Source organism: Cetorhinus maximus, chromosome 5, assembly GCF_964194155.1.
Source record: "Cetorhinus maximus chromosome 5, sCetMax3.hap1.1, whole genome shotgun sequence".
Taxonomy (NCBI): domain Eukaryota; kingdom Metazoa; phylum Chordata; class Chondrichthyes; order Lamniformes; family Cetorhinidae; genus Cetorhinus; species Cetorhinus maximus.
The window spans coordinates 5,097,899-5,124,446 of NC_135883.1; the positions used below are offsets into that span (position 1 = coordinate 5,097,899).

Here is a 26,548-nt window from a genome sequence, read left to right on the forward strand (position 1 = left end):
TGAGGGTTTAAATAAACAAATTTTAATTCTACCGAGTTCAAGTGACAATTACAAATAATCACATATATCAGATTTATATATCGTATAACAGAATAATTGGATGCTTGCACATACTAAAAAGATTAAGAAGTGATAGTCGGGAACAGCTAGTATTTTGGATTGTTAAAAGAAAGACACAAACCCTTGAATTTTCCCTCCCCCTTGAACTGGTTGTCACCCACATTCTTCTCCAGTTGAGAGGCATCCTGATTCCCATCAATGCCTCTTCATCATTACTGGACGGAAGGTTAGTTTCAAATTGAATGGGTCAGATGTAGGCAGTTTATTCAAACCCCTGCTGTTGTATCTTGACAAACTCGGTTTAGCAAACTAGCTAAGAGCTGACTGAACTTGCTCAACAAATGACAGGCAGCCTTGGAATAAAACTTATGACCTTGCAGTTCGAAAACGGGTTACCCTTGGGTTGTCCAAGTTCTGCATTATTGATGTTCTAGAAATTTCCTTAGAATTGGGCTTATCGCCACACGTCCTAATGAAAGAAAAAAATTCTTGCATCAGTCTTTATTTTTCCCAGAGACTAAATGCCAGTAACATTTCCCTGGTGATGCGTGTTACACTTTTCGGTATACTTTGATTTCATTGTACCTTTAAAAAATGCAACAGCAAACACAACGGTGAGTGAACGAGTAAAACAATAAATTATTTACACCTTTGTGTTATACCAGTTTTTTCAAATTAAGAATGTAATTTGATGTGAATTAGCTGAAAGATCTAAATTTAATCCACCGTTTCATTGCTGCCACAAGCCATATCTGTGATGTAACTTGCTTATGAAACATTACACTTTTGTATTTTTGGTATATTTGTAGATATGATGTCATCCGTATATCGAACGTTAATGTCCATGCAAATTTTATGGTAACATAGGGATTTCTACATTTGCAATATTACCCAGTTGCATGTGACCTTAGGCAGCTGAAACGACGTTGTGAAATATGGAAGAGGTGAAAATGTCAACTTGGAGATCATAAATAAAATGATTGTCAATTAATTCCCTCCACTTCATCTCTGGGACTTCCAGGAAGATTAATATCTGAGCAATGGATTTGGGCTTCAGAAAACAATTCATTACAGTGACATGCCTTCGAACAGTTTCAACTATTTTCAATGATTTATCATAATTACTGTTCTATAAAGGTCATGAGAGGTGAATAATTCAGAATTAGAGCCATCTCTATCTCATTTTCAAAAATAGCACAAAAGCCCACAGCAACTCGACAAGTCTGCTTTTGAAAAAAAGCTCTAGATTGATAAAAAGTCAATGCTACTTTGTGATAGTTAATGTTTGTGAATGACAAGTTGTTACTGATGGCCTAAGTCTCTGTGGAAGGAACCTATGTATATCAAAAATAAGTTTATTTTTTTACTACATGCAGCAGATGGAGGAAATCTTCCTGCTTTATTTCCAAAGGATAAGTTCTGTAACTCTTCTAATATTACATATTTGCTCAGTTTGTTCAAAGGTTGCAATGGATTATAAATAAGCCTTACTCCAAACTCCGACTTCTGTGGCATGAATTTGCAATTTGCAAAAGAATACTTTGTGTAACTACTGTTTCTGCATCAGCTACATCCACAAATGACTGAACGCTAAGGTTTTTCTCCTGTTTGATAAAGGGTATCTTTTTCTTCAGTTTTCTAAATATATCCTTAATTTAGCTATTTTTTGGTCATTTGCAGGGAGAGGGTTGGTCTAGTATCTAAATCAGCTGTATAAAGGGCCAGGACGAATTAGAACTAAATGATAGCACTAATAGCTTAGAACAATTTAGGCTGTTATCAAATGATACATTTTTTAGCAGTAACAAAATGAAGTCAGAATCCAAGCTTGGCAAAAGCTCTTTTCATATACACTAAAAGTCAAATGACGATTTTCTCCATATTATTTGCTAGTCTTTTCTGCATAAGTAACAAACACATAAATGCTGCTGCCCTAATACATTACAGTAAAATAGAACAAAATATAATCCATTATATATTAAGCTGAGTGTGCATGGTGCACATTTTCATTGAAAATTAATCTGTTGTTCCTGTGGGTATTTGCAGTATTAAAGGGGCTACACTGCGTAACATAGACTGGCTACTGTACGGTTAGAGTATACAACCCTAAGGTTACACAATCTAGATCCTGGATTCAAGTAAATTGTTCAAAATGCTTTATGAATTATTTTTTCATCCATTTGTTTTTTTTCCCCACAGCAACTGAAATTGCTAATATCCAAAATAGGTGTTTAAACAAAATTTATTATTTTTGAAATGATAAACTTCACAAAAACATTATTAAATTAATTGATTAAATTACCTTTTATAGCTTCCATTACATTTTTACTCTAAGGCTTAAGGCTGGGAATAAATTTTTGTTGAAAAGCTGTGGCTCTGAGTTATCAGGATTGTGCAGTCTGAGCATATTGCACTATACCTAATTCTCCAGGATCTATCAGTTCGACCAGCTATACCGATGGACTGAATTTTTTTTATTGCCTCCTACACATTCGGTTCAGCAGCTTTTCAAGAAATATTTAAAAAGAACAAGAGGATACATTTCAAAAGCCTCACATGGAGCTAGATATGTTTGTGTATGAGAAAAAAGATGATAATGTTCTAATTATACAATTCTTGCTTGTATTTTGTGCTATACAAACAACCTATCAAAAACAGAGTGATGTCAAGACTGTAATGAAACTACAGGTGTAGGTGGTTCTGAAAGCATCATGTAATGTTTGAGTTACCATGGCCAGGATCTATAGGTCAGAGAGCAGGGGGGGTTAGGGGGAGGGGGGCGGGGCACACTCGCCGTCGCATAAAATGATGTAGGATGACATTGGGTGGAACCCCCGCGTCATTTTAATTTTCAGGTCAGCAGGGGCGCAGCTGAATCAGCTGTGCACCCACCGACCTATCAACGGCCAATTGAGGCCATTTAAAAAGTAATTGAGATAATTAATGGACCTGCCCGTCCAACCTTACGGTTGGCGGGCAGGCCGGGAGCCCTGGCGGGCATTGGAAAAAGCATCAAACCCCATCCACGGGCGCGGTGAGGTTTCATGAGGGTTTTAAAAATTTAATAAATGTTTCAGTAAAAGTGATAGACATGTCCTAACTCATGTGACAGTGTCACATGGGGGGACATGTCAGGGAAATTTTATTTTTACGACTGCACCATTTTAAAATTTGATACCGATCTCCCTGAGGCAGCACTTAGCCTCAGGGAGATCAGTGCACTCTTTCATGCGCATGTGCGAAAGAGCGACTCCCGGCTGAGGGACTCCCCCACCACCCGGACAGGGAGTGCATAGCGCTTCCTGGCTGACGTCACACTGGGTGGGCCTCAATTGGCCGGCCCACGTAAAATGGCGGCGGGGCACCGATCGGAGACGCGTCCACTCCTGCACTTCCCCCCCTCCCCCAACGGGGGGAAAATTCTTCCCATGAGATTGGATGTATTGTTACTTGACAGCCCCCAAGTGAAATACAGATAAAAAACATTCCCAATGTGAGCAAGATTTTTCATATTTCCCCCATCAAGTTTTCTGTCCTTAACCCTGAATTCCAAACCTCAGCCCTACCCTTCCACCGAGCTAGACTTTGACCTAAACCCCTCCCCCTCTGAGCTTGACACAAGCCCTCATGCCAACACCACAGAACAAAATTTCAGCTCTATCCCGCCTCACTTACAGGTTTCCAGACCTTAACCATCCCCCTGAACCCCCCCAACCATGATCATGTTTGTGTCCTTCAGGCTCCTTCTCTCACTCACTGAACAATATTTCTCCCACACTCAGCAGGATTTTAGACTTAATACCCTTCCTTCTCACGCTAAGTATGTTTATTGGCCTCAATCCTAGTCTCTAGGAACAATACTTTAACCCATTTCCACCCCTCCAAAAGCTGGATGAATCTCTTGTTACAAAGCTCTTGTTGCAATCTACCAATGAACTTCCAATGTTCCCCAACCCATCTGACTATCCTGCTTCAATTCACCTTATAGTAATCTAACTCATGAACTGACCCCGGCCATGCACCCATACCTCCCCACAGGCTAGTCTCATCCTTTTCCAATGGTCGGCAATTCCATGCTTCAATTCTTACCCCGGCCAAACTGAATTTATCTTCCTCATTCCTCTCTACCACCCTCTCTCCCATCTCTCTTTTCCCTTCCCCTCTCCCCCTCTCTTGACTCCCCATCACCTCCACATCCACTGGTGTTTCCCACCCTCATCTCCTCTCACCTCTTCACTTGCATGCTCATCTGCTCTCAAATCTTCCTTTCTTCCCCCTCCTCAACTTTCCTTCCACACCATCCTCCACTGTTCTTCCCCCCTCTCTCTCTCTCGACACCTCCTCCCTTTTCATTTGTCTTTGATTTTTCCAATGGCTCTATTGTATCCCAACCTCTGAACCTGCTTGCCTGGGAAAATTCAAGGTGTAATGCCAGGTCATTGAATGGCAAAATTTTAAAAAGTGTATTAAATTAGGATGATGGGAGAGATTGGAGTCAAAAGGAAAGAAGGAGGCAAGGGGAAATGTGCTTTTTTCATTTAATTTATTATAAAAATATTAAATTTTCAAACCACTACTTAGCTCCATCCATGCTTTATTGACAGTAAAGGTGGACACCCGTTCTGTGTGAGACAGAGGTTCCAATTAGTAGCACCTATGAGGTAGAGAGGGTGAGACAGAGGAAGACACATTATTTTAATTCAATGTTTTATTTAAAAAAAACATCGGGTGAAATCGGCAAAGTCCAATATCGGGCAGGGAAAGCTGAGTTTGACCAACCAACGGCAATGGCGGCTTTTGCCTGCAGCACTTTGTTTCAAATATGGAGAGGCGCAGGTTTCACATCAGATCACTGGTGGGGCGGCCTCTAATTCAGCCGCCCCCATCTTCACCCTGGGCCTTCAGGAATCCAGGCGCCATATTTAAAGGGTGCTCCTGCACAGATCTAGCGCTTTCTATAGGATCGAAAGCTGCCGCAAAGACATGGTTGCCAAAGGGAGGAAACATGCTGCCTCCAAGTTTAGGGACGTCTCCCTCGAGGGCCTACTGGACAGAGTGGAGGCCCGACGTGAAGTACTCTACTCCCATCCTGGGTGAAGACCAGCAAGCAAGGTGACAAGTGCAGGATGGGTGGCAATGGCAGCGGTGGTCAGTGCCAAAATCCTGCAAATGTTGACAGCCACCCAGTGCAGAAAGATGAATGATCTCCTCTGTTCCGCCAGGGTAAGTCACTCTTCTCATCCCTCTCAACTCACACACTCACAAACCCATCACACACCCACAGGGCCCTCACTCACTGCCAGTTCAAGGGACATCACCATTCACTCTCTCACACACACCATCATTGTCCTCACCCCGTCCATATGTGACCATTCACCATGTACACCTGCCAGGCACCCTTATCATCTGGCCTGGTGGGCGTCCTGCTTACACTCTCTCCATCTGTATTCATACAGGACAAGCTGGCACACAACAAAAGGGGAGGTCGGAGACTGGTGGAGGAATACCCAACATCAAAGTCCTTGCAGACTTTGAAAATAAAGCCATCCAGCTGGCTGATGGCGATCTGGACCATTCCTGTGCTAATGGTGAGGTCAGCATCACTCAACCAATTCACAGGCACATCTGGGAAGCGGTCCAGGAGCCAGGTCCTCAACTCACAGTTGCTGGAGCTGCAAAGGCAAGCTCGGGAACATCAGGAGGGGATGTCCACTGCACTCCTCAGATTGCATGGGGTGATGGAGGAGTCCATCCGCCTTCAGTCTGAGGTGATAGCACCAGCTTGCCAATGCATCGAGGTCAACACTGGTAGGTTGGCAGCCGTCATGGAGACCTTGGTCCAGGACATCAGTCCTGCACTGCTGCAGGAGCTGCACTCTGCTGCTGAGGTATTTGCTGGCATCCATCAGTGCCAGTGAGAGGGGGTGGTGGGGCATCTCAAGCTCGCTCCAGCTGCCCCTTCCTCTCAAGGAGTCAGCTGGAGGCCTTCGGGCACCCATCGGGAGAGAGGATTAGTAGGTGCACACCCCGGGCCCAATCACCCAGGTGATTCCGGGATGTCCGCCCCATCCGACTCCCCTCTTCCTGTGATCTCAGCAGCTCCAGCTCCACAGACCGAGGAGGGTGCCACTGCCACACAGCAGGACCCCGAGAACAGGCCGGGGCCCTCCAGGTCTCAGCCTTCCAGAGGACACCCACCAAGGTCATCACAGACAACAGGGCGTATCAGTCAGCAGGCTGCCTCCACCTCCACTGTGGATGTTGGGGGAGAACCCAGACGTGACTGCAGGGTTAGAAAGATCAAGAAGATTTAGTTGCAAAATATGGGCGCAGGTATTAATCACTTGTACTTAACGTTGACCATTGTACATACACTCCCAAGAATGTCTCCCTGTCTTTGGCTCCTTGTTATGTTGAGCAGTGTTTGTGTCAATCGGATGTGAGGCCTTGTTTCTTTCTTAAAACGAAGGCTATTGTGGCATGTCCAGGGCCTCTTCCCCCGTGCAGTGTGTAACCTTTGGAGCACAATGATTGTCCGGCTTCATAGTCACTGTCCAGGTCAGTGATGCCTGCACCTCCACTTGGCTTGCGTTTGCTGCAAGAGCCTCGTACCCAGGCCTCACTGGGTTCCCACACTGGGTTCCCTCACTGGGTTCCCTCACTGGGTTCTGTAACATTCTCTGTGATGCTCTCAGCACCTTTGAGGCAGGGCTGCACCCCCCATCCTGACACCCTTCCTGACAGGTGAAGGTGCGGTGCTGAAGAGAACAGGTGATGAAACCTGCCAAAGGATGAAGTCGCCTTAAAGCCCAGGCACCGGAACCTCGTTTTCAGGATGCCAATGGTGTGCTCACCCAAACTCCGGGTCGCAGCATGAGCCTCGTTGTACCTCCTCTCACCAGGAGTCTGAGGCCCCCACATGGGTGTCATCGGCTATGTTCTTTGTGGGTAGCCCTTGTCCCGAGGACCCAACCCTGCATCCTTTGTGGTCCCTGGAAAATGTCAGGGATCTGAGACCTGCTGAGGATGTAGGAGTTGTGGACGCTTCCGGGGTATCTTACACAAACCTGCACCATCCATTTGTTATGGTCGCAGACCAGCTGAACATTGAGAGTGAAAGCCTTTGTGGTTCACATACTGGACTGATTATTGTCAGGGAGATTTAACATCCATGTGGGAGCTGTCCCTGCACCTGTGGAAACCTGGAAGTCTAAACAAATCCCAGTGGTCTTGCTTCCTGGTTTGCCTGATCCCTGTCCAAATTGACAAAGGTGTGCGCCTTGGCAAAAAGAGCATCCATGGCCTCCTGGATACATTTCTGGATGGAAACTTGTGCGATCCTACAAAAGTCCCCAGTGGAGCCCTGAGTGGAGCCACAGCCTTAGAAATTGAGCACAATGGTAACTTTAACTGGCAATGGGTGTCCTTGGAGTCCCCATGGTGCCAAATGCTGCACAAGGTGTTGTATGTGAGTGATCAGTTCTCTTGACCCAGTGACACTGGGTTTCGCTCATCTGCAGGTAGCACATACGCCGACTGCAGACCCTGGGCCTAGCGATGTGCCTATGAACAACGGCTCTATGGGGTACATCCTCTGTGTGCAGAGGAGGCCATTCTGCCCTTTGATCTTCAGGGTTCTGCTCCTCCCTTTGGCAAGCCAGGTACCTCCATTACATTCTTATCTTGTTTCTTCTCCTGCCTATTAGTAATCAGGCAGACAGCGAGATCACCAGACTGCAGGTTCCTGATGGTCTCCTCACTGCAATATCAAAGAGAGAGACGCAAGGTTCAGCAATTATCTCCTAAGAACCACTCTTGACCAAGTCATCGCCTGCGGCTGCCTCTCAAGGCCCCTTAACACATGCCGGAGAGTCCAGGCCATCACATGGGTGCCCAGCAGTGTTTAGTGCGCATGATGGTTCACCTTACCCAGACGCAGCACCGCCCCGCACCACATGACCAAGTGGCAGCAGATTCAGCCACACGACTGCACCCTGAACTCTTATCTCGGGCATGGGCATCTTCCCTAACCTGGACTCCAAGGCTTCGTGGTCTGCTTGGACCATGGGGGTGACTTTTCAATGTCAACTGAAACTTAATGCAAGGGACTAGATGGGCATCTCTCTGCCAGTGTTCGATAGCCACCTTTCCCAAGAGGATCCTCAGCCTTGCCCAGGTTTTGCAGCACTAGAGCACTTCTGGAGTTTGAAGTGTCCACACGAGGGGATGACAGTAGAAGAGCAATCACTGGCACTATGAGGAATTAGTGCTGCTTTGAGTGTGCAAAATTGCTTGACTAGGCTGACTCCAAGCATATCACTTAAGCCCGAGCTAAACGCTCTCAGATGCGGTGGAGTGCTCACCTTTGACATGTTTGGCCAATAGCCCGGCCATTTTCTCCCCCCACCCCCACCCTCCATGTGCTTAGGCTCAAACTTCAGTCGGTGTTGCCATGACCATCCCCACCCCGCCACCCCCACAGCACTGTCACCTTTGCCCCGTGGTTGCCTTTCCCCCTTCCCCCTTTGCACTGTCACCTTTGCCCCGTGGTTGCCTTTCCCCCTTCCCCCTTGGCACTATCGCTCTTGCCCCAGCACCACAAGCCAGCCATGAAGAAGCCACTGCAGAGACTTGCCCGTGCCCGGCCCCCTGAATCTACCTGGAGCCGGTGGGATCATCGCGAACGCTGTGCAAAGCTGTGTGCACTCAGCTCCGAGCTCCCTTCGAAGTTGAGGTCACCAGCTTCCTGCCTTTTCAAGGCAGTTGTAAATCGCGCCGTTGTGGGATTTAAATTGGACGTGGGGGATGATTCCGGCATTTCGCCACAATAATTAGATGCAAATGTATTACAATTAAGTTCCCGATGTTTGATGGTGGGAAACGAAGCCAGCCATTGACGGGGGGGAGGGGACAATCGTGACTTAGGTTTATATCATTGGGGAACATGACTAGGGTCTTCTCACGGGATTCTCCAATCTCGTCACTGAACGTGCCAACTGCGAACGGGGGTGGAGAATCCCGGCCGCTGAATTTTGTAAAGAACCAAAGTATTTGAAGGAAACAGGAGGCGAGTGTAGGTGGAGGAGGAGGTGGGGGAGGGGATGGAAAAGTCAGGGAGGGTGAGAAGGCCCCTGGCAGGAGTGTGGGGAACTGCAGTAGCATAGACGGAGAGTTGAGGGTAGAGTTGGTGATAGTGGAGTGTATAGTGGAACGTATAGTCAGCTTACAGGGATTGAGTGGGGCATTCACCAATGGAAGAGGTGGAGGTAGTAATAGAACTGATAGTGGGAATGCTTCGTGGGAAGATGAAGGGATGCAATAGGAGAGAGGGAGTTAGGGAGAAACATGAGTGATCAGGAGGAAGGATATAAAGGCAGCTGCTAGAGATCGCATTTTCTCGCAGACTCATCACAAATGAAACCTGCAGCTATTGGTGCGCCATTTTCTCATCAAGTTATGCCACATCACTCACCACCTCTCACCTGAAAGATAAAAAGAAAAAGGCAGAGTGAAGCAGCAGAGCAGAGAGAGAGAGAAGCAAATGGAAGAATCGAGTGGAGAGAAGCGGAGGAGAAGACAGAGAGACAGAAGCAGAAGAGGAGCGACATAAGAGCATCATTAACACAAGGAGAGGTAATAGAGTGACCACGTTCTCAGTGAGTAATGCTACTGATAATAGCTAACAATAAAATATAAATTATCTTGAGAAACTGAATAGGGGAAAGGCTGGATTACCTCTCCATGGTGGGAATATATGCCGCAAAATTCAATTTTGTAGCACTGGTATTTTCGGTGCTGCATCTGTTCCAATATCCATGGTATCTGAGTTCACTTCTGGTGCTGGCGATGCCAAATGATATTTTGGTGAGTGCGTTAACAGTGAGTGGGCACAGAAAGCATGCGTCAGGTGTATGTGGAAAAGGCAGATTGTGACGTTACTCACCATGCCATTTGGCTTTGATGCCAATCCTGTCACAGTCACTCCAATGCTCCAGCTAACACCCTTAGCCTTGCACAACTGACCATGCATTCAGCAACAGGAAGGACGATTAAAAGAGATTGTGAATTACATTCAGGTTATTGCTGATCGATTTCTACTGGTTGTTACTGATTTTGCAGAAAGGTTTGGTGCTATGTACTGCTATTGAAACTTACTGAAGTAACAGGGAGTGGTGTGACATGCGCTGAAGGAGTTGGTCCTGAGTTCAAGGGTTCTGCTCAGACGATTTAGCCCCAAACTGTGGTGCAGTAGTTAGTATCATCCCTGGCCTGAAGCATTGAGAGGGGGAATGAGTAGAAGTGACACAGCAGAGGACAAGCTACTCAAAAAGGGAGGGGGCAGAATGAGAGAAGGGCTCCTAGGCGGAGGGCGTATCCGCTCATAGGTTTCAGGATGAAATTCTCCCACCTTACCCTCGGCGAGGAACAGTGTCAGAGGTTACTGATTCACTAAGGAGGTGCTGACTGTAAAATGCCACCTGTTGCAGCCAGGACTGCAATCTCAGAGCAGGGAGAGGATGGCATTGCCAATGGCTGTGAAGATGAGCTTAGTCATGGATTTTTAAATGTCAGGTTCCTTGCAGGCTGGAGCAGACGATATTTGCAACAAGTCCAAATTCATCGTCCACTGTTGTATAAAGGAGGTCACTGCAAACCTGTAGGCAAAGAGGCCTCAATACGTTTTATTCTCTCTTATTAGGGAAAAGCAGGCCGTGTGCAGCTTCATGAGAATTGCAGGCTTCCCCATGGTATCAGGTACCACTGACTGTATCATGTCACCTTGTGGGCACCGCATGTAAATTCTGTGATGTACTGCAAACCAGAAAGGATTCCACACCATCAATGTCCAGGTGGTGTGTGACCAGACTCAGTGTTTCATGAAGGACAACACGTGGTGTGCCGTCAATAGTCATGATGTCTTCATTCTGTGGCAATCTGCTGTCCCATCGTCATTTAGGGCACAACAACAAACCAGAGGGTGGTTACTGGGTGACAAGAATATTCACTGACAATAATGACTCCTGTGTGCCACCCATGTTGTGGACAGTTTGCATATAATGAAAGCCACGCTCCACAAGAAATGTCCTTGAATGGATCATCAGGGTGTTTAAACGACACTGGTTGCCTGAACCACCCTGGAGGAGCCTTTTACTAGACACGTGAGCGCGTGTGACAATTTGTTGTGGTTGACTGCATGATGCATCATGAGGGCACAGCTCTTGTCAGCAGCTGAGGTGGAGGAGGACAAACAGGAAGAAGTGAGGGGGTAACCAGCGCTTGTCCTTTGTGGGTGAGCTGACAGTGATCAACTCCTCTGACTGTGGAAGCAGTGAACACAATTCCAATTTCCCATTCAACGACATTCCCAAACTTCACCTTTACTTTGCTACTGACCATCACAGTGTCCTCTTAGCTATAATGCTGGAATTAAAAACCACCACAAAACAAACAGTCCAAAACAATTTTATAAGCCAAACTATCCAATACACCATATAGAAGTCAACTAGTTGTCACGTGTATTCGCTCAGTGCCTGTCTTCTATGTCCTTTTGCCTGTCCCAGTGCTCCTATCCAGTGCCACCTGAACGCCTGCTGCATGGCTGGTGGAAGGCGATTGATTTTCAGTGGGCCAGACTGCAGAAGGTGTTATAGGCTGACTGCGAGCAGCTCTGGACCTGTAAGGCCCAACTTCAAGCTGCAGCGCCTCAACGTACACTGCAGCAGTCTAGGCTAGCAGGTGAGGCACTGGCAGAGCAGCAGTGGTGAGACGACGGATGCTGCCATCCTGGGAGAGGACAGCAAGTCCGTGCTCCAAGAAAACAGTGCCACTCCGCCCAGGATGGTGTCTCAGCAGTCGTAGCAATGTGCTGGAGGACAGATTGCAGGATTGCTGTGACACCCTGTTAGCTCCTTCGAACACCGGCATCACAGCCATGATGACGTCTGTCTGAGTGTATGTTGGCAGCAAGCTAAGCTTGGATGACTAAGGTCAAAGCTCCCACTACAGCACTTCGATATTGTGTGGCTTCTGTTTGTGCTGCATTGGAAGCTGAGACATTGGCCTTTGGATGGTGTATCATGGTTAGATCCATTAGTGTTCTGTTGGACAAAAACAGAAAATGCTGGAAAAACTCAGCAGGTCCAGCAGCATCTGTGCAGAGAGAAACAGAGTTAATGTTTCCAGTCCATGGCCAAAATTTTCCGTTTGGCGGGCGGGCGGTGCAGGAGCGGACACGGGCAGGCGTGGACCTGATCGGTGCTCGCGATTGGGGCCGCGCTGCCATTTTGCGTGGGTGGCCAATTAAGGCCCACCCAGCGCATTTCTGACTCCCGTGGATAGCGGGAGTGTGTGGGCTGCAGCGGGCATAGACCACCGGGTCCAATGGTGACCCGGCAGTCTGTTTAAAAGAAGGCCTGGCAGCCTCCTGTAGGCTGTTCACTATGGCCACCTGGAGATCCAACCACAGGGGGTCTGCTCAGCAGGGCAATCTGGAGGGAAGGGCAGAGGAGCAGGGCCAGGCTGCAGGGTCTACCCCAGGAGCAGGGCAGGCTGCAGGGTCAGCCCCAGGAGCAGGGCCAGGCTGCAGGGTCAGCCCCAGGAGCAGGGCCAGGCTGCAGGGTCTGCCCCAGAAGCAGGGCCAGGCTGCAGGGTCTACCCCAGGAGCAGGGCAGGCTGCAGGGTCAGCCCCAGGAGCAGGGCCAGGCTGCAGGGTCAGCCCCAGGAGCAGGGCCAGGCTGCAGGGTCACCCCAGGAGCAGGGCCAGGCTGCAGGGTCAGCCCCAGGAGCAGGGCAGGCTGCAGGTTAGGCCAGTGGGGGGGCCAATGTGCCCTTCGTTTTTCTGATGACTGCCTTGCTGCCCTCCTCCAGGAGGTGGCCGCATGGTGCGAAGCGTTGGTCCCCCAGGATGGGAGGAGGAGGCCCCCCCACATAACCAAACGTGCCTGGGAGGAGGTGGGGGAGGTGGTGAGCTCCCGCGATGTGGTGCGGTGCACCTGGATCCAGTGTCGTAAGCGCTTCAATAATTTGTTGCGCTCTGGCAGGGTGAGGACCATGTTGGCATTGGGCATTTAACCCAGCAGGGAGCCTTCGCCTTTGAGCACCCCCAACCCTGAGTCTCACTGTCATGGCTGCATTGAATCATGTTGGGCATTTTTCCTACGCTGGTTGGGTAAGCGGATAGTGCCCATGCTCAGATCAGCCTGAGTGGTTCATGAGGAGATGGGTTCTCCCCCGCACCATGTGTTGCTCTTATTCGCACATGACCAGTCCGGGGGCAACCTGCAGGAGATGCAGCTCGGCTCATACTCAGAACTCCAGGACATGTCCTATTCACGGTGATGGGATGGTGGAAGGGGAGCCTCAGGGTCTCGTGGCCAAGAGCCATCTGCTGCCCTCGACACCGCACCTAGTTACGCCTCCTTGTCATGAGAGCTAAGACCGTGTGTTTCTGAAAGTGATGGATGCAGAATGTGTCCAAGGGGCCGTTGGGGGTGGGGGGGGGGTGGGGTGTTGGGAGCAGGCGTACTATCTTTGTGTGAGTGATCAGCAGCAGCGGGGAGAGGAGGCACTGGAGGCCTCAGATGGGCCACTGTGGTTGGGGTGTGGCGTGCGTGTGCAGAGTCCATGTGTGATTAGCCCCAATGAATGGTCTTCTCTGTTTCTCAGGAGAAAAATGCTCACAATGCCTGTGAGTGTTTGCGGACTGGAGGTGGCCAGGCCCAGTTGGTGATATTGAGCCATTTTGAGCAGGAGACCCTGGAGCTTGAGAGGCACCATGTGCCCAGGTCCACAGGTGTCGGTGAGGCTGGGGTGGAGCGGCCAGGTATTTGAGGTCCACAGTCACATCCGCTCTGTCTTCCCACCATCCATAGCACTGATGATTGTTTGAATTGTTATTGTAACAACATTGCTCATTCACAGACTGATCGAGTCAGAGTGTGGGTCATAGACAAAGGTCCCTCAGCCCTTGGAAGATGTGCGTGTCCAGCACCTTCCAAAGTCGCCTTATCCCATTTCTGACCACTATCCCCATGGCCGTGTATGCCATGGCAACGCTACTGCACATCCAAATACTTATTACATGTTAGGAGGGTTTCTGCATCCACCACCCTTTCAGGCAGTGTGTCCCACATTACTGTGTGCAAAAGTTCCTCATCACCTCACCTGTCAACCTCATGCCCCTTACCTGAAATAAATGCCACCAGGTTAGTCATCCCACCGCCAAGGGGAAAAGTTGCTTTCTGTCGACCCTATCTATGCCCCTCATAATGTTATAAAGCTCAATAATGTCACCCCTCAATCTCCTCTGCTCCAGGGGAATATCCCCAGTCTATGTTATGTGTCCTCATAAGTCAAACTCTCCAGCCCAGCCAGCATCCTGGTCAGCGACCTCTGCACTCTCTCCACTCCAAACACATCCCTCCCGTGAAGCGCTGATCACAGCTGCACACAGAACTATAGCTGTGGCCTCGGCAGCGTTTTCTGCACTTGCAACATGACCTCCCTGTTCCTACATTCTATTCTTTGGCTAATAAAGGCAAATATGGCATTTACCTTCTTAAACGCCTTGTGTACCTGTCCTGCTACCTTAACGGGCCTGTCGACATGCCCAGCAAGGTCCCTCTGATCCTCCTTACTTTCCACGGTCCTACCATTCCTAGTGTATTCCTGTACCTTGTTTCTCCTGCCCAAGTGCATCACCTCACACTTATCCACATCACATTCCATTTGGCATTCCTTAGGCCATCTGACCAGCCCGTCTGTATCTACCTGTATTGTCTGGGCCTCCTCCTGACTATTTGCCACCCCACTAATATTCATCTCCTTAGGCTCTGGAATGAGCCTGGGGGAAAAGGATGAAGTGTGTCACTGTGTGGACGCTAACTGATCCACTGTCCTTGTTGTTATTTTCAGCGTTATCAGAGCCTGTTGACCAGGAGCAATTGCAGATGCCCCCTCTCACACCTGAGGGCCCTCAACTGTCACCAGCGTCACACCATTTCTGTGAGGCAGGCACCAGCGCAGACATGAGCACCTCGGTGGGCATTGCACCATCGGCTAGTGTCCCGGGGCACAGTGGAGAGGGCACTTCACAGTTGTTGGAGGAGCTGGCAGAGACAGAGAGTGCTCATGGCGCTAGCAACCGGAGGACTGCAGGGGACCAGGCACACGCTCAGTCGGTGCCTGATGATGAGCCTCTGGAGTCGTCCGCGATGCAGCAGCTGCAGGAAATGCGGCCGGGTGTGTGGGAGCATCTGGGGGAGAAACATGAGGCTATGCTTGGCTTGGTGTCCGTGGTGGAGGAGTCTACATGGAGCATCATTGTTGCAATGAGCCTCATGTCAGAGCATCATGCTTCCTCCATGGAGAGAGTGGCGACTCTCGTGGAGAGGGGCTTCCAGGAGAACAAGCAGCTTCTCCTGGGGATACGCTCGGACCTGCAGCCCTTACAGCACCAGTGGCCACAGCTGGTCATTGCCAATGTGGGAGATGGTGTGGGCACCAAGTTTCCCAGCTTGTTGCCCATCCATCCACGGTGAGCATGGAGGTCTGAAGCGACCTCACGTTGGCGCAGCAGCTGCCTGTCGTATCTATGGACTCCTCTCAGGGCGCTCCGGATGAGGGCAACAGCTCCTCTGTCCCTCTCCCAGTGACCGTTTAAATCGGTGAGGCTGCGATGACTGGGGAGATGCAGCTGTGGAACTGGCAGCTCCCTCCCAGGCGGGGCCAGCACAGGCTCCATGGGCCAGAGGACGGCCGCCAAGGTCATCGAGGCCAACGGGACAGCAGAGTGAGCAGGCTGGCTCAGTGCCACTCCCAGCGATGGGGCAGCACCAAGACGTAGCACCTGGAAACGTAAGCATAAGGCACATTAGGCACATCATGGGTTTCTCACTGGTGCTTTTGTGTTGGCCCGAGATTAGGGAATTATTATTTGTTTATGTTTGAAAAATGTTTTACTTTCATTTTGTTTGATCTTATGATGGTGAAAATTAAATCCAGATGTGTTACCATGGCTGAGGGTGGCTCCATTGTGCTGCATTTGTATGTTTTACATACTTGTCATGAGTGTTTGAGTGGACATTGAGGTTCATGTCCAAAACCCTTAGTTGCAGCTGATGAAGTGGCAGATTTCGCACTGAGGTGCCGAGTGTGGAAGCGCCAGGCAAGGCTGGTCCTCCTGATCCATTTGTGTGGAACTAGCTGAAGGTTCATTGGATTAAAGTCTCCCGGGTGTCCCTGCCTCCTTGGTGTAGTTCCGGGTCAGCGTTTAGCCCCTCATCATTCCCCTGTGCTTCCTCATCCTCCGAATCACTGCTGGACTCACCGTGTGCAGCCACATCCACTGCATCAACGTCTTCATCATCCACTGCGTCCCCTCTTTCCAGTGAAGATTGTGGAGAGCGCAGCATGCAACCACTATCACTGTCACTCGATCTGGGGGGTACTGGAGTGCGCCCCCTGAGCGGCCCAGGCATCGGAAGCGCATCTTGAGAAGACCGATGGTTCTCTCCGCCACAGCCCTTGTGGTGCTGTGGCTCCTATTGTACCGCTGCTCAGCCTCTGTTCTTGGATGGCAGAGAGGCGTCATGAGCCACCTTCTGAGGGGATAGCCCTTGTCACCCAGCAGCCATCCATCCAGCCGGGCTGGAGCACTGAAGAGCCCCGGCATCTGGGAGTATCTGAGGATGTAGGCGTCGTGGGAGCTGCCTGGATACCTTTCACAGACTTGTAGAATCAGCATCCTGTGATCACACACTATCTGCACGTTCATGGAGTGGAAGCCCTTCCTGTTGACGAAGGCACCGGGCTCACCTGCTGGCGCCTTGATGGCCACATGTGTACAGTCTATAGCACCCTGGACACGGGGGAAGCCAGCAATGGCCGTGAAGCCTCTGGCTCGCTCTGTCTGGCTGGCCTGGTCCCAATGGTAGTGGATGAAGGTCAATGCACGTCTGAACAGAGCGTCTGTCACCTGCTTGACACAAGTGTGGACAGCTGATTGGGAGACACCACAAAGATCACCCACCAAGCCCTGGAAGGAGCCAGATGCATAGAAGTGGAGGGAACTGTGGCCTTCAGAGCCACTGGCATGGGGTGTCCACCCACACAGTTAGGAGAGATCTCAGGCCCAATCATCTGACAGATATAGCTGACTTTCCCTTGACAGTTGAAGCCTCTTTCAGCACTGCACCTCAGACATATTGAGGTAGCTGCTTCACCGCCTGTATATCCTGACAGCAGGATAGTGGCATCTTCTGTGGCCCCTTCTGCCTTGGACAACCTCTTGGCCCAGCGCCCTTGTGCCTGCACCTGTACTCCCAGAGGTGGCTCCCCTGGAGGCTGATTGTCCACTCCTGGCCTCCTCCTTATTCTATTCCTCCCTTCCTCCTCAGAGGAGCTGCCTCCAGTGGACATGTCAGAACCCATACCCAGGCTAAAGGGAGGCCTCTGGAAAGCTGCAGGCCCGATAAAGATTCCTGACTGCAGAGTGCTGACCTGAAGGTTAAAAGTACAGAGAAAGCTGCTGGAATTCGTTCTGAACTGCTACAGATCACACAGGCAAGTTTAAAACACTTTCTGCAATAAATACTCACAGACCAGATTGACAACCCCACTGAGCCCTCTTATCCCGCCCGTGGATGAGTTTTATTAAAAAGTCTCTTACCCGCCTGCCCGTTGCGCCGACCCGAACATCGTACGGGCGCCTAAAAATCAGCATCGATTCCCGATTTAAGGACCTTAACCAGCCAATTAATTAACGGTGGGCGCGCGTCGAACTTCATTGCGCACCCGCCCAACAAAATATTGCGATGGCGCCTGGTGACGTTGGGACATTTGCCCGACATCACAGCGCGTCATTTTACACGCTGATGTGTGGGGTCCACTCCCCTGCACGTCAAACACAATATTCTGCCTATATGACCCTTGTTCAGAGCTCTGAAGACGGGTCATACAGACTCGAAACGTTAACTCTGTTTCTCTCTCCACAGATGCTGCCAGACCTGCTGAGTTTTTCCAGCATTTTCTGCTTTTTTTTCCAGATTTCCAGCATCTGCAGTATTTTGCTTTTATCTTAGTGTTTTCTTGGAGTTGGCCACTAGTTCCACTTTGGAAGAGTTGTTTCCAAACTCTGTGCAAAGCCCTGTGCTTGGGTGATGTTGGGCTTGTCCATGCTCTTTGACATTCACCATAGGCTTTCCTGTCAGGCCTGCAGATTCACCAAGCATTTAATTGTGCACATCCATCAGTTTTTTTCCTTAGGCCGCTCCATCAAATTATGTGGTTGGACTCGTGTGCGACTGCATCATAGACCATAAGACCATAAGATGTAGGAGCAGAAGTAGGCCATTTGGCCCATCAAGTCTGCTCCACTATTCAATGAGACCAAGGCTGGTCTGATAATCCTCAACTCCACTTTCCTGCCTTTTCCCCATAACCCTTGATTCCTTTACTGATTAAAAATCTGTCTATCTCAGCCTTGAATATACTTAATGACCCAGCCTCTACAGCTCTTCTGCGGTAAAGAATTCCACAGATTCACTACCCTCTGAGAGAAGAAATTCCTCCTCATCTCTGTCTTAAATGGGCGACCCTTTACTCTGAGATTATGCCCCCTGGTCCTAGACTCTCCCACAACGTGAAACAACCTTTCAGCACCTACCCTGTAAAGCCCCTTATGTTTCACTAAGGTCGCCTCTCATTCTTCTAAACTCCAATGAGTACAGGCCCAACCTACTCAAACTCTCCTCATAAGAAAATCCCTCCATACCCGGGATCAACCGAGTGAACCATCTCTGGACTGCCTCCAATGCCAATATATCTTTCCTTAGATAAGGGGACCAAACTGTTCACAGTATTCTACGTGTGGTCTAACTAGTGCTTTGTATAGTTTTAGCAAGGCTTCTCTATTTTTGTACTCCATTCCCTTTGAAATAAAGGCCAACATTCCATTTGCCTTCCCTATTACCTGCTGGACTTGTATGCTAGCTTTTTGGGATTCATGCATGAGGACCCCCAAACCCCTCTGTGCTGTAGCTTTCTGCAGCCTTTCTCCATTTAAGTAATATTCAGTTTCTCTATTCTTCCTGCCAAAATGCATAACCTCACATTTTCCCACATTATATTCCATCTGCCAAGTTTTTGCCCACTCACTTAATCTGCCAATTTCCCTCTGTCGACCCTTGGTGTCATCCTCACCACTTGCCTTCCCACCTATTTTTGTGTCACTTGCAAACTTGGTGATAGTACATTCACTTCCCTCATCCAAATCATTAATATATATTGTAAATAATTGAGGCCCCAGCACTGATCCCTGTGGCCCTCCACTAGTTACAGGTTGCCATCCTGAAAATGCCCCCCTTATCCCAACTCTCTGTCTCCTATTAGTTATCCAATCCTATATCCATGCTAATATACTATCCCCAACACCATGGGCTCTTATCTTATAATGTAGACTTCTGTGCAGTACCTTCTCAAATGCCTTTTGGAAATCCAAATTACTGGCTCCACTTTATCTGTCCTGCTTGTAATCTCCTCAAAGAATTCTAATCAATTTGTCAGGCATAGCTTCCCCTTCATGAAGCCATGCTGACTCTGCTTGATTAGATTATGTAATTCTAAATGCTCTGCTATTAAATCCTTTATAATAGACTCTAACATTTTTCCAATATTGGATGTTAAGCTAACTGGCCTATAGTTACCTGTTTTTTGTCTCCTTCCCTTTTTGATTAAGGGTGTTACATTGGCAGTTTTCCAATCCTCCAGAACTTTTCCAGAATCTAAGAATTATTGGAAGATTACTGCTTGTGCATCCACAATCTCTGTAGCTACTTTCTTTAATATTCTAGGATGCAACCCATCAGGTCCAGGGGACTTATCGGCCTTTAGCCCCATTAGTTTCCCTGGTACTTATTTTCTCCCCCATTTTTTCCCCTTGATTATTTAGTATTTTTGGAAAGCTATTAGTGTCTTCTACTGTGAAGACTGAAGCAAAGTATTTATTCAACTCCTCTGCCATTTCCTGGTTCCCCATTATTATTTCCCCAGCCTCATTCTCTAAGGGGCCTATGTTCATTTCGGCCTCTCTTTTTCTATTTATATATTTAAAGAAACTCTTGCTGTCTGTTTTTATATTACTGGCTAGTTCACCCTCAAAATTTATTTTCCCTCTCTTTATTACTTTTTGGTCATCTTTTGTTGGTTTTTAAAGCTTTCCCAATCCTCTGGCTTACCACTAATCTTTGCCACATTGTATGTTTTTTCTTTCAATTTGATACAATCCTTAACTTCCTTGGTTAACCATGATTGGTTTATCCCCTTCCTAAAATCCTTCTTCCTCACTGGGATATTTCTTTGTTCTGAGTCATGAACTATTTTCTTAAATGTCTGCCACTGTTCATCAACCATCTTTTCTGCTAAACTCCTTTCCCAGTCCACTCCAGCCAACTCCACCCTCATTCCTTTGTAATTACCCTTATTTAAGTTTAGCACAGTTGTTTCTGACCCAAGTTTCTCACTCTCAAGCTGAATGCTAAATTCTACCATGTTATGGTCACTGTTTCCTAGGGGATCTTTTATCCTGAGATCATTTATTAAACCTGCCTCATTACACATTACCAGATCCAAAATAGCCTGATCCCTGGTTGGATCCACAACATATTGTTCTTAGAAACTGTCCTGAATACACTCTGGCCTGCATTTTCCAGTCGCCTCATCCAGAGGCGGGGCCTGCTCGCTGACGTGTAAAATGATGCGGGGTGACATCGGGCAGGCGTCATTTAGATTGTCAGTTCAGCGGGCACACAGCCGAGTCGGCTGTGCACCCGCCAAACTATCAATGGCCACTTAACCTTTAAAAAGTAATTAAAGTAATTAATGGATCTGCCTGTCCAATCTTAAGGTTGTCGGGCAGGCGAGGAGGCCAGGCAGGCATCAGAAAAAACATGAAACCTCATCTGTAGGTGGGATGAGGTTTCATGAGGTATTTAAAATGTTCATGAAATGTTGAAATGAAAGAAATTGACATGTCCCAGCTCATGTGACAGAGACACATGAGTGCACATGTCAGTAACTTTTTTACCCTTCTTTATTGGCACTTTCAAACCTGAGCTGATCTCCCTGAGGCAGCACTTAGCCTCAGGAAGATCAGCGCGCTCTTTTGTGTGCATGTGTGAAAGAGCCCACTCCCGGCTGAGGGAATCACCACCCCCCCACCGGCACAGGGAGCGCATAGCACTTCCTGGCGGACATCACGCTGGGCGGGCCTTAATTGGCCCACCCGTGTAAAATGGCTGCCCGCCCCTGACTGGGGGCACCGATCGGGAACTCGCCCGCTTGCGCCTGCTCAACTGCCCCGATGGGGGGAAGGCCCTGCCCTCTACAAATTCTTACTTTTGGTTACCTCTGCCAATTTGATTTTCCCAATCTACATGAAGATTAAAGTCACCCATGATTAATGTGCTGCCTTTTTTACACAGCCTCATTATCTCCTGATTTATTCTCTGTCCTATAGTATATCTACTGTTAGGGGGCCTATAGACTACTCCCACCAGTGTCTTCTTCCTCTTGTTATTTCTTACCTCCACCCATATGGATTCCACATCTTCCGATCCAAGATCATTTCTTGCTATCGTACTTAGTCCATCTCGTACTAACAAGGCTACCCCACCTCCCTTTCCTTCCTGCCCGTCCTTTCGAAAGGTCCCATACCCCTGAATATTTAGTTCCTAGCTTTGATCTCCTTGTAACCACGTCTCAGTAATGGCTATAAGATCATACCCATTAACCTCTATTTGTGCCGTTAATTCATTTATTTGGTTCCGAATACTACGTGCATTTAAGTAAAGATACATTAATTTTGCCTTTTTACCATTTTTTTCCCCTTTGTCCCTATTTGCTGCTTTTTTTTAATGTTTGTACACTCTGTCCCTTCCTGTCACACTCTGGGTATCATTACCTAAATAGCTGCCCTGCAATGCTGCCATGTCCTTTTGCTTGGTAAGCCAAAGTATCCCCTCTCCAGAACCCTTCCCCACCTGTATTTAGTTTAAAGCCCTCTCTACAGCCCTAGATATTTGGTTCGCCAGGACAGTGGTCCCAGCACGGTTCAAGTGAAGCCCGTCCCACTGGAACAGCTCCCTTCTACCCCAGTACTGGTGCCAGTGCCCCATGAACTGAAACCCATTCCTCCCACACCAATCTCTGAGCCACGCATTTAACCCCTCGACTTTATTTACTCTGTGCCAGTTTGCCTGTGGTTCAGGTAGTAATCCCGAGTTTATTACTTTGGAGGTTCTGCTTTTTAATTTAGCTCCTAACTGTTCAAATTCTTTCAGCAGAACCTTCTTTCTAATCCTAACAATGTCATTGGTACCAACGTGGATGACGACAACTGGATCCCTCCCCTCTCACTTCAAGCTCCTCTCCAGCCCTGAGGAGATGTCCTTAACCCTGGCACCGGGCAGGCAACACAGCCTTCGGGACTCACGCTCACTGCTGCAGAGAACAGTATCTCTTCCCCTAATTATACTGTCCCCTACCACTACTACAGTCTACTTCCTCCCTCCACTTGAATGGTTCCCTGTACCATGGTGCCGTGGTCAGTTTTCTCAACCTCCCCGCAGACCCTGCTCTCGTCCGCATAGTTTGCAAGAACCTTGTAATTGTTGGACAATTGCAGGGGCCGAGGCTCCTCGAACACTACCCCCGGGTCCCCATATCTGCCTCACCTACAGTCACCCCTTCCTGTCCCTGATCACAGGTCAAGTTTGAATAATCTAACCTGTGGGGTGTGACCACCTCCTGGAGCAGAGTGTCCAGGTAACTTTTCCCCTCCCTGATGTGGCGCAATGGCTGCAGCTTGGACTCCAGCTCCTCAACTCAGATCCTAGGTCCCTCGAGCTGCAAACATTTATTACAGTTGTGTTCACTCTGGATCACCTTGGTGTCCAGCATTCCCAAATGCTACAGCAGCAACACATCACCTGTCCTGCCATCGCTATTGTATTTGATGTAATTTATTAATTAATTACACTCTTATCCCTGTTCCTTACACTTGAAGATTCCCCCACTCTTTACACTTCAATGTAATTAATTTTTTTACACACTCGTATCGATCTTGTACCTAACAAGCTACTTTTATGAAAGAGAAAATAAGGACGAGAGACCTAAACACAAGCTAAAGACCTTAATTATACTTTAAAGTCTAGGGCCAGGACCTTTAGGTCAGTGAGTGGGGAGCGGGACCCGCTCACTCAGGTGTAAAATGACGCGGGATGACATCGGGCGGAACTCCCGACATCACCTTACCTCATTTCAATTTTCGGGTCGGCGGGGGCGCAGCTGAATCAGCTGTGCGCCCACCGACCTGTCAATGGCCAATTGAGGCCATTTAAAAACTAGTTATACTAGTTAATGGACCTGTCCGTCCGACCTTAAGGTTGGCGGGCAGGTCGGGAGCCCTGGTGGGATGAGGTTTCATGAGGGTTTTTAAAAATTTAATAAAGGTTAGAGTTAAAGTGATGGACATGTCCCAACTCATGTGACTGTCACAAGAGGGGACATGTCAGGGAAATTTAGTTTTTGTTCCATTACCATTTTTAAACGTGGAGCCGATCTCCCCGAGGCAGCACTTAGCCTCGGGGAGATGAGTGCGCTCTTTCACGTGCATGTGTGAAAGAGCACACTCGCGGCTGAGGGAATCCCCGCACCTGCACAGGGAGCGCACAGCGCTTCCTGGCGGAAGTCACGCTGGGCGGGCCTTAATTGGCCGGCCCATGTAAAATGGTGGCACGCCCGCGATCAAGGGCACTGATCGGAGGCGCGCCTGCCCATGCCCGCTCCTGCACTTCCCTTCCCTGATGGGGGGGAGGGGAATTCTTCTTTAGGAATACTCACCAACCCTACTCACCAATCAGCTGCTCTCCCCACTCGTTTTTAAAATGACGTCTCCACACTCTCTCCGCTAGATTCTTTTTTTAATAAGAACAATGAGCTGATGCTACAATTCCCCAGCCCTGGCTGCAGAATCCTTGTGTCTGATGGCCCACCATCTCATTGAGTCTCACAGGCAGAGGCTGTCCTGCCCATTAAATTCATGGCAGCTGTGTAGAACACCTCAGTCAGCATCATTCCCATGCTCCATCCCCATAAACCTGCAGGTTTATTTCCCTCAAATGCCTATCCAATTTCCAACTGATTGTCTCCACTTCCACCACACTCATTGGCCAGGATATTGAGGTCGGCGAGTAGGGGGCGGGACCCGCTCACTGAGGTGTAAGATGATGTGGGATGACATCAGGTGGAACTCCCAACGTCACCCCGCCTCATTTCAATTTTCAGGTCGGCGAGGGCGCAGCTGAATCAGCTGTGCACCCACCGACTTGTCAACGGCCAATTGAGGCCATTTAAAAACTAATTATACTAGTTAATGGACCTGCCCCGTCCGACCTTAAGGTTGGCGGGCAGGCCGGGAGCCCTGGTGGGCTTCAGAAAAAGCATCAAACCTCATCCACGGACGGGGTGAGGTTTCATGGGGGTTTTTAAAAATTTAATAAAAGTTTAATTAAAAGTGATGGACATGTCCCAACTCATGTGACAGTGTCACACGAGGGGACATGTCAGGGAAACATTATTTCTCTATATTTACCATTTTTGAATTTGGCGCCGAGCTCCCTAAGGCAGCACTTAGCCTCAGGGAGATGAGCGCACTCTGTCATGCGCATGCGTGAAAGAGCACACTCGCGGCTGAGGGAATCCTCTCCCGCCCGCACAGGGAGTGCATAGCGCTTCCTGGCGGGCATCACTCTGGGCAGGCCCAAATTGGCCTGCCCACATAAAATGGAGGTGCGCCGATTGGAGGCATGCCCACTCCTGAATTTCCCCCCTGATGGGTGGGGCGGGGGGGGGAAATTCTGCCAATAGAGAGTGGGTTCCAGGTCATTAAAGCTCGCTACATTAAAAAGTTCTTCCTCACATTTTCCCTGTATCTCTTGCCCAAAAACCTTGGACAGGATTTTCCCACCGTTGGGGTTGAAGTTGAGTGGTGGGTGCGCACAGGCGCTCCTCCGATTGGCACCCCTGATTGGAGGTGTGGCGCCATTTTACGTGGGCAGGGCAATTAAGGCCCGCCCAGCGTGACATCCGGCGGGAAGCGCTATGCGCTCCCTGTGCGGGGCGGGGGGGGGGAATCCCTAAACCCGAGAGTGCGCTCTTTCACACATGTGCACAAAAGAGCGACTCATCTCCCTGTGGCTAAGTGCTGCCTCAGCGAGATCGGCTCTGCTCTCAAAAATATTAAAAATAGAGAAAAAAAATTCCCTGACATGTCCCCTCATGTGACACTCTCACACGAGTTGGGACATCCATAAATTTTACAAAAACTTTAATAAAATTTTTAAAAACCTACATGAATCCTCGTCCCACTGGTGGATGAGGTTTGATGCTTTTTCTAATTCGCGCCAGGGCTCCTGGCCTGCCCACCAACCTTAAGGTTGGACGGGCAGGTCCTTTAACTACTTAACTGACCCTGTCAATGGCCTCAACTGGCCATTGACAGGTCGGCGGGCCTGCAGCTGATTTTGCTGAGTCCCCGCCTTCCGGAAAATTTAAATGGGGAGCGGTGATGTCGGGAGTTCCACCCAACATCATCCCGCATCATTTTACACGTGGGTGAGCGGGCCCCACCCCCGCTCGCTGATGGGAATCTCCTGCTCCTTAAGTCTGTGACCCCTAGTCCTTTTACCATTCGCTAATGGAAACAGCTTTCCCTTGTCCAAACCTACCATAATCTTGTACCCTCAATTTCCTTTGCTCTAAGCAGAACAACCTCAGTTTCTCCACCTTACCTTGTAGGTAAATTTCCTCACCCTGGAACCATTCTGGTAAATCTCCTCTTCACCCTCTCAAGGACCCTCACATCCTTCCTAAAGTGTGGTGACCATAACTGGATATAATACTCTAGTTATGGCCTATACAGAAAGGTTCAACAAAACTTCTCTGCTATTGTTCTCAATGCCCCCCTGCACAGGAAGTGCATAGCGCTTCCTGTCGGGCAGGCCGTTGGGTGGGCCTTAATTGGCCCGCCCACTCAAAATGGTGGCAGGGCCCGTTTCGGTGGTGGCGATCGGCTGCCCGCCCGGTGTTGAGCCAGTGGGGCCCGCCCACCCGCCCACCTGCCCACCCATCAAGGGCAAAATTCTGCCCATTAACTCTATTTGCCTCTGCCCATCCCTTCTGCCAAATGCATCACCTCATACTTCCCCGTATTGAATTCTATCTGCCACTTGTCTGCCCATTCTGTTAGCTTACCCATGTCCTGTTGCAGTCGATGTGCAGGTCTCACCTTGAAACCACACTCCAAGGTACAGAAGTTGTCAGTATCTGAGAGACAGTGAGAGCGAGTGATGGCGATCCTTCTTTATCGCTGTCTTCCTGCTCTTCCACCTCATGTTTTTTCACCACTGCCTAGCCAGACGTCAGCTCTTGA

General features: G+C 48.9%; 1 long non-coding RNA gene across 1 annotated transcript; it reads right to left on the minus strand.

Moving 5' to 3' along the window:
- On the minus strand, nucleotides 1–26,548 carry LOC144680271 (uncharacterized). Its single transcript, XR_013576513.1, has 2 exons — nucleotides 26,371–26,548; nucleotides 1–645 (listed from the first exon to the last, which is right to left on the minus strand). It is a non-coding gene; the product is annotated as an uncharacterized LOC144680271 (long non-coding RNA).